This window comes from Gossypium raimondii, chromosome 1 (assembly GCF_025698545.1).
Source record: "Gossypium raimondii isolate GPD5lz chromosome 1, ASM2569854v1, whole genome shotgun sequence".
Lineage (NCBI taxonomy): Eukaryota > Viridiplantae > Streptophyta > Magnoliopsida > Malvales > Malvaceae > Gossypium > Gossypium raimondii.
In genome coordinates this window covers 41,374,386-41,383,977 of record NC_068565.1, presented here as the reverse complement: position 1 = coordinate 41,383,977, position 9,592 = coordinate 41,374,386, and the positions used below count along the sequence as shown (strand labels likewise).

Sequence of the window (9,592 nt, the reverse complement as noted above, 5' to 3'; positions counted from 1 at the left end):
TTTCAAAAGAGTAGTTAAGAATGTCTTGTATATAATCACTCTCAAAAATTTTAAAATTTTATTTTTTATTTAATAAACTATTTTCATCAAATTCACATTAACATAAAATACAAATTAGTTTATATTTTTAAAATAGTTTTACTTTAATATTAAAATTTAGGACTTTCATAGGTAAAAATCATAGTTTGAGGGCCTATTTAACTACAAAAATAGTATAAAAGCTTGTTTAAACAAAGTATAATAGTCTAAGCACTTTTTAGTATATTAGCCTTCCATCTATGTTTTCATCTGTTCTAATGCAGGTGCTAGGTTCAACAACATAGAGTCTAGCAGGGCTAATATATTAAAAAGCCCTTTAATATAGGTAAAATATATTTACTTTAATATTAAAATAAAGGGATTTTATGAGTAAAAATCATAAGTTAAGGTCTTATTTAACTACAAAAATAGGTTAATGGCTTGTTTATACACAATGTAGGGAGTTGAAGGGGAATAAAAAGAAAATAATAAATAAGGAGGGTTTACAAGGCAATTAGTCACATTTAATGTTTGGTGCTGACACACTGTCAGGCGCACCCTTTCACTTTTTTTCCAGCAACCATTCAAAATGGAAAATTTGCATATCAAGTCCCTGAATACTTTAGATAATCACATTTTAGTCCTTTGCTGCCAATTTGACAGGTGACACCAATAAAACCATACCATTTTGGTAAATAATCTCATGAGCATGTCATTTCACTTATTAATTTTATTTTTTGTATTGTTTAGGTAAAAAAAGTCTTTAATCACGCTATCGTCTTGTAACATTTTAGTCATTGAGCCATTAATTATCGTTAACGGTGTAACGATAAGCTGATGTGACACATTAAACCATCATTTCAAACAAAAATTTTAGGTTAAATTCTACAATCGATCCCTATATTTTTTCATTTTGAGCAATTTTATTTTTTTTCCTTTTGTTCTTTTAACTTTCCTTTTCTTTTTTTTCTTTATTCTTCATTCTCTTTTGCTTCTCCCTTTGTTTTCTTCCCTTCTCCATTTCTTTTAATGTAATTTTCTATATTTTCCATTTATTAAAACTAGTCCCTATACTTTTATTTTTTGAACAATTTAATTTTTATTTCTTTATTTTCTTTTCTTTTCCCTTTATTTTTTCTCTTATCATATTCTTCATTGTAGAAACATAATCTTTATCCACCAAATAAACCAAGTCCTTATTTCTTTCACATGATTCCTAAATTGAATTTCACTCAAAATTGAATACCAATCATTCTTAATCAAATATCGATTTGAATATAACCTAAATTTGAAAATAAAATTTGATCTAACGAATCAATATAAAAAAATATATCATTAATCAAATCTAAACATAAATTGAATTTTTTTTATATTCAAAACAAATTTAAAAGAAAAACTACGTTAAAAGGACCAATGATTACAAGGTCGTGAGGATGGTGCAATTCAATAAAAGTGACTCTTGGAGAAAAATCACTAAGCTCCCTCCTTATCTTAGGTTTATGTTTCAAATTTTTTCTACCATTTAATGCATAGGCGAAGCTATGGTGTGCTTGTTGGTGGGGTTTTACATTGGGCAATGCCTCCACGAATTGAATTAGGATCGAGGAATAGGATTGTGGGTTTTTGTTATACCTACCTTTATTTGATAATATGTTTTGATATAACAAATTAAAATGTTTTTGAATAAAAGTTAAAATTAAACAAAATTAGCAAAATGATAAAATCAAGTTAAAATGGTTTCAATTGAGTTAAACATGTTCAATCATGTTAAAAGAGTTTTAGAACAAGTTAGTATTGCTCCATACCAAAAAGTATGGAGTATCGATAATTTTCAAAATATCAATACCTATTCTAAAATCGATGCCAAATTGACATTTTGTTTTCAATCAATTCCAAAAAGTATCAATACCATTTACCAAGTATCGATAACTTGTCTTTGGTATCTGTAACATCCCCAAAAACTTTCAGAGTCTTGAAGAGTGATAAAAATACAATAAATTAGTCAAAATTTTGAGAAATTTGAAAATTGGAAATTTAAAGAGTTATGAGATATAAAAGATAGGTGCGGAAGATATTTGGAAAAGTATAAATATTAATATAAATTTTTAGGAACCAATTAAATTAATGGAAAGTATTGGGACAATGTGAGAAAATTGGGTGTTGAATGATTAAATTAAATTGATGAAAAGGAGGGACTAGAGGTGAAAATATACCAAAAGGAAATAGGACACATGGGTGGTATTATAGAATTAGTGAAAGAGTAAAATGGTAAATGAATTGAAAAGATAATTATGAAAAACTAATGGCTTAATTGTAATTAAGTGGAAAGGGCAAGATGGTAAATAACATAAAAAATTTTTTGTATAGATAAAATGATAGAGAAGTCTAGAAAAACGGAGAAAGAAAAGGATAAAAAGCTTATAAAAGCCATCAGTCGTGGTGCTTCACCAAATACAAATCAATTAATATAGTTTTTCCTAAATTTCTTCATGATTTGTGAGTGAAATCAATGGAGAGGAATAATAGTTACATTAATTTCATGAGAAGAACATTCATGGGAGTTTTGGAGGAGAGAGAAAATAAAGATTAGACTTGAATGTAAGTGTTTGAGGTAATAACTATCAACTTCTCTTGAAATACATGTTAGTTTTAATTAGAAAACATGAATTATGATATGTGAACATGATTTTTAATGTGAAAATATTATTTATTTTGATATGGAAAATGAAGAAAAGTGAAGGAAGTTAATAAACAAATAGAGAAATAAAGCAAGGAATTGCACAAAGGAGGAGGAGAAGAAAGTTGATTTCAAGCCTAAAGTTGTAAGTACAACTAAAATCTTACTTGTTTTGATTATGAAGTTAATTGCTAGAATGAATATAATTTTAATATGATATTTAATAACAAATTTATATGTTGAATAAGTGAAGAATAAGGCTTGAGAATGATTAAATATAATAAATAATGAATTGATTGTATTTATTAAGTAATATGTGATAAAGAAATTAAAAGAAATGTGAGAAAATATTTAGAGTGCATAAAAAACATTAAATTGTAGAGGATATAAAAGTTGATGGAACTATATATTTATGTAAGTAAATGTGATGAGAAATATGTGAAATAATGATATGTGAAATAATGTACATATGTTTGATGAAAAATGAAAGACAAGGATTAGTATGTTAAAAGCGTAAAATAACATGTAAAAAGAATTAATAAAGATTAGTTATGAATTATGGAAATTATATTAATTGGTGAAACATGTTACATATATTAAAATGAATTGTAAATTCTATTTGTGGATTTGATGCCTCAAGGAAAAATTTAGAAAAAAATGACATGTGAATGTGATAAGAAATTGTGATGGAATATGGAAATTAAATAGAGAAATGAAATATGTTATATACGAAATTGAAAGAAAAAGATATTGTTACATGAAATGTCACGATGATGTATAAATGTAAAGTAAGTAAAAGTGATAGGTGATGTAACACCCTTTGCTCGTCCCCGTAGCTGGATTAGGGTTATAGAGTATTACAGTACAATTTAAAACATATAACTTCAAACAGAATCACAAATAAAAATTAAATGGTAACAATCAATAATTCATTTAAATCCATGCAAAAATACACTTACGAGTCTTAAACCGAGTCTACGATACCTTAAAAATAGTTTAAGAGCAATTAGTGACCAATTTGAAACAAAACAGGAAATTCTGTGAAATGTTGAAAAATTTTGAAACAAGGGTCACATGGCCATGTATCAGAGCCCAGACTGTGTGGCTCAAAACATGGTTGTATGGCTACCTCACACGCCGTGTCCTAGCCCGTGTGTCCGCTTATGTAACTCACTGACTTAGGTCATATGACCGTGTTGCAGGCCATGTGTGGCACACGATCGTGTGGCAGCTTGTGTCCCAGGCCATGTGCACCAAAATTTACCCCAAAACATGTCATTTTCAATCCAACTGCTAAGGTTCCAAGACCTACCAAAAATATACGTTTACAAGCCTTCAAAATACATTCAAATGCACTCAAAATATCCTAAAACAATCAAACTATGTGCCTAACCATTATACCATTATTGAGACCACAATTCCAATACCTAAACAATCCATTACCTTATAGATACACAAGCCACAAATACACATTCCAAATACCACACATTACTTCATGTTAACTTACCATTTCCCTTCCCATTCAAACATTTCACATATACCATAACTTAGCATTATGCATGCATAGCTCAAATGGTTATTTAACACAACAAGACCATATGCAAATCTAACTTGATAGCATGTGTAATTATAAGCTATTACAAGACATAAGCATTATTTCATCAATCTAAACAACACCATACAAACACACTATCAAAACATATTCAAACTCTCCTATTACATGCCATATAAGCCAAAGTTTGCATTCAAAATTCACCAAAAGGTCTTCGGATAGTGTGACTTCTTCAAGTTGATCCCACTGCTCGATTTTCCACAAAAACGCTATCTACAAGGAAACAAGACAATTAACACGAGTAAGCTTTTATGAAGCTTAGTAAGTTTGACGATTTAAATGATAAAGCTTACCGAATTAAACATATCAATTTTAATAACAAGATTAATAATCAAAGTTTCTTGTCAACCACAGCCCGCAATAGGTGAGTTCATACTCAAACAAGGATACAATAGTTCATAATCCATTCATAACATTGTTAGGAGCTTATGAACAAACTTTCCACAATTCAATAACAAGTCATTTTCACTAAAAGCAATGCCCGATGAATGATATATGGATATGAGTACATGATTATCCATCCGAAACACGCCAAAAGCTCAGCCAAGCCAATTCAATCGATAACACACCTCGACACTAAATGGCTAGCCGGTAGGCTAACATCCCTCCTGTAATAGCCTCGGCACCAAGTGCCAAGCCTGAAGGCTTTACATTCTCCCCCGATAACACACCAAAAATACTGTAAATATAACATGATAGTCTGCAACAAATACAGGACTTCGGTATATCTAATGAACAGGAAATATAAAGGAATCATCATCTCATCTCATAACAACCCGTACAACGCACACTATAACCTATTGGCATGCCAATCGTACTCTATTCCACTTTCATCCGGCATAGGAGACCACATTAATAATCAATGTTATATATAATTCATATTTACAATTCCCCTTACCTTAGTATTGAATATATTAAACTAACATTCGACAATTAAGTTTTTCACACAATATGCATAACAAATGTATTGAATTAAATTGAACGAACTTACCTACAAAAGACAATATCCAAGTCGAAACAACGATCAATCCGCCACTTAAGTTTTTTTGCGATTCGAGTCCGATCTATTGGTTTCTTGATCTAAAATGGTAATTCCATTCAATTAACCACTTCTAATAGCAAAATAAACTAACTTTATGCAAATAAGTCCCTTTGCACATTTTTACAAAATTACCCCAATATATATTACCTTTTATGCAATTAGTTTCTAAGTCCAAAACTCGAAATTTAACCATTTTCAATCAAATCCAAGTTTAGCTAAACTATTTGGGACCTCACTACAATCCATTTTTACTTTTATTATAAACAAGTCCATGAAATTTTTCTACTTTAACATTTTAGTCCTTAAACATTAAAATTGTTAAAAATTACTTTACAAAATAGTCATACTTTTCAAACCAACCTTAATAATCTATCATAAAATTTCAAAAACATACTAAACTTATAAATGGCATAATCCAAAATATTTGAAATTTTTACAAATTAGTCCCCGAGTTAGCTAGATCAAGCTAATACGAGCTAAAAACATAAAAATTACTAAAAATGGGTAGGAAAATTACCTACAAGCATAAGCCTTTGCTTGGTCGAGCCTTTAGGTTCTCTAATGGAGTTTCTTCTCTCTATTTTCGATGGAAGGATTGTTGGGGAAGGTGATGTTGTTTTATTATTCTTTTATTTAAAATGTATTTATGTATTTACAATTTTACCCTTTAATAAAACATGAATTTTTAAATAATTATAACCCAAAACCACCCGCTATCTTAAATAATGGTATAATTGACATTTAAGGAGGGTTTAATTGCACAATTGGTCCTTCAATTATTTTAAAATTTTAACTAACCAAGCTTAATTTCAATTTAACCCTAAACTAATTAGGACTTAATAAGGAAATAGCCCAAAAGCTATTGGATTAATCATATCCACCACCACTTGAACTTTTTTACCATGGTTTAACCACCATTTTGGTCCCTTTACTATTTTAAATATATATAGATTAACTTTTACCTCTTTACAATTTAATCATTTTACCTTAATTAACTATCAAATCCTTAAAATTTTCAAACCAAACCTGAATATACCTATATAATCACTCCATAAATATTTAATAAAAATATTTACAACACGAGTTATAGAAACGAGGTCCTGATACCTCATTTTCTAAAGCCACTTGACTTTAGGGACAAACCACTTGACCATTGTTAACTATCTAATTAACAAAATTTATCGAATCAAGATTTACTAAAACACTATAATCAACTCGTAAATATTAATAATTACTATTCATAGGCTCACTCGTCGGTATTGTGGTCTCGAAACTACTATTTCTGACACCGCTGAAAAATAAGCTATTATAGGTGAAATGTATAATAAGAATTATTAGTGAAATTATGGAAGATTATTAAATATTGAGACAAGTTACATGTGTTAATGAAAGAGGAAGATATAATTATACGAAGTATTGTTATAAGGATTAAATGGTAAAAAGTGTAAAAGTGACGTGTGTATGTTATGATTTGCCCAAGTAGACGAGATAAGAACTATTGGGATATTAGTGACATGCCATTAAGGAACCTTAGTTTACTCTCTGATTATTAGCATGTTAGTGCTCTCTGATTGGCACATTTGTGCTATCTGTTTATTCGCTTCTGTGGTGTTTTATTATCCACTTCAGCGGTGTTCTATTATCTGCTTCGACGGTGTTCTATTCTATTCCGTATATCCTGTGTGTTCTATGAAGTTTACTGGGCCTCTAAAAAAGGTACAAAACTATTTTAGTGATTATTTAATTATATAGATTATATGTGTTGAAAAGTTATGAAAATGAAAAACATAAGAAAATATATGGTTGAAATATGAAAAGTAAATTATCCGAAATTTTAGATAAATGGAGTAATTGAGAAATTTAAAATAAATGATGCGATTCTAGTATTATATAGATGATAATTAAATCAATATGTTTAGTTGGTGTATAATGAGATAATAATAATAAATGTGGACCTAATTGTAAGAAAAAGTGAATTGATTGGTAAATTATGTATGATGAATACAAACAGGTCATTTAAATGATTCCATGTAATAATAAATAAGTTATAATTTATAATATAGATTATGATCTAAATATTAGTTTTACTTACTAAGCTAGCAATAGCTTAATGCGTGTTTTATACGTGTAGGTTAAGAGTAGAAGAAAAGGATCTTTGAAGGTTGAAGGCACCTCATCTCATCACATTAGTGGATCCGAGAAAGGAGTAAAGTATTAATTTTTTTCATTTCAATAAATGGCATGTACCTGGGTGGGTGTATTAAGGTTGAATGTGAAGGAAACTTAAATGTGAAATTTGATGTTTGCTTAAATTATATGAAATAAATTATATGTTAATTAAGTGGTATAAGAAATTGGGTTTTAAAATGCTTAATTACGATTTATATTTGAATTAAATTGGCTTAAAATTTGAGATTTGGACAAGGGTCAAGCTAGATAAACTTTAGGGATTAATTTGGCAAATTATCCCTTGATTTTCAAACTTAAACATAACTTTCAAAACCCACAAGGGCACAGAAACCTACATGGGCGAGACATACGTCCATGTCCCCTGTTTTTCACAATGGCCCTTATTTCACTTTAGTATATTGTTCTAAATGCAAGAATGGTTTAAAAATAATTATTTTGACTTATTTCGAATACCAATAATTAATATATTAAAATAACAAAACTAATAGGTGTAATTTATAATGTTATCTTTATTTAGATATTACTATTAGAGTTTCTAAAAATCAATGTAATACTTCTATACTTGATCTGATAATTGGTTTGGGTATAGGGGTGTTACAGTATCTTTGTAAATTAACTTTAACAGTCATTGAATCATGCATTAAATACTAATAGTATCATACTCGTAGAAGAAGTATCAATACCTTTTATTGTAGGTGAATTTAATGATTTGGTATTTTCATCCCCAACAACTCTATTCATGTTTCCAACAACCACAACGGTTGGAAATGAATTAGAGGGTATAAATACCATCTTCTAAAGGTCCTACAACAACAAGAGAGATCATCAAGCCTAAAGATCAATTAATACAACCTTAGTGTTTAATTCTTTCATACTTTCCTTGTACACACTTGTGAGCCTTCATTTTTATTCTTTAGCTCAAGTGTATTCTTGTTTATTTGTGCTTAACTGGAAAACATTTTGATCTAATAAGGATTACTTCTTAGTTTTCTATTTGTATTTACTCTTTGAGTGGGTTTGAGTCTTAAAGTTTGGGTAGAAACCTTGAGGGAGTTGCAATATTAAGATTTTGGGTAGAAATCTTAAGGGAGATTGTAAGGTTAAACCTTATCCTCAAAGGTTATCAAATTAGTGAATTTTATAAAATCCTTAGTTGTGGAAAGCTAAGGTAGTGGAGTAGGCAATTTGGGTCGAACCACTATAAATTGTTGTATTCTTTGTTGCTCATTTATTTGTTGCTTCCAACATTTTCTTAAAGGCCAATTGCCCCTCTCTTGGCTATTTTTTGGTGATCAATCAAGCTAACAGTTTTGATCTTAGAAATGAGGAGTTCATTGAAGTGCCTTAACTTGAATGTGTTGATTAGAACTATCTATTAGGTGTGGCAGTCCTGGAAGGGCACCTATGTGATGTTTGTAATTATGACCAAGAGAAAATTGATGTTTGGACTATGAAGGAAAATGGAGTAAAACAATCTTAGACTAAGTTGCTTTCCATTCAAAGAATTAGAACCATTACCACACCAACATTTTTAAAGCCATTAGCTTATTCCAAGCAGCTTGATAAGGTTTTGGTGGAGATTAATAGCCAAAAGTTTGCCTGGTATGATTTGCAAAAGAAGGAGATGCAAAGTGTGAAGATTGGTAGTAGTCCAGGTACATTTGGTGTAGAGGTTTATATAGGAAGCCTCATTCAATCAAAAGACCCTAAAAGATTGGAAATTGAGAACAAATTGAACAAGATGAACAAAAAGGTAGAAACCGAAAGAAGAGTTACAAATGGTGAATTTCGACTTGTTTGAATCTTTCTTTGAAACATGTTAAACATCCATACATAAAAAAGTTTTAACAAATGGAAAACATAGAAAAACTACGTTAAAAGATATGGAGAAGGGAGAAAAACAAAGGGAGAAGAAGAAAAGAATGAAAAAAAAAGGAAAGTTAAAAGAACATAAAGGAAAAAAATTAAATTGCTCATTATGAAAAAAACATGGGGACCAATTGTATAAGTTAACCTAAAATTTTTGTTTGAAATGATAATTTAACGTGCCACG

General features: G+C 29.5%; 1 pseudogene; it reads left to right on the top strand.

Moving 5' to 3' along the window:
- Positions 1-1,451: 1,451 nt before the first annotated feature.
- Positions 1,452-9,324, top strand: LOC128034136 (F-box protein CPR1-like; annotated as a pseudogene).
- The last annotated feature ends 268 nt before the right edge of the window (positions 9,325-9,592 follow it).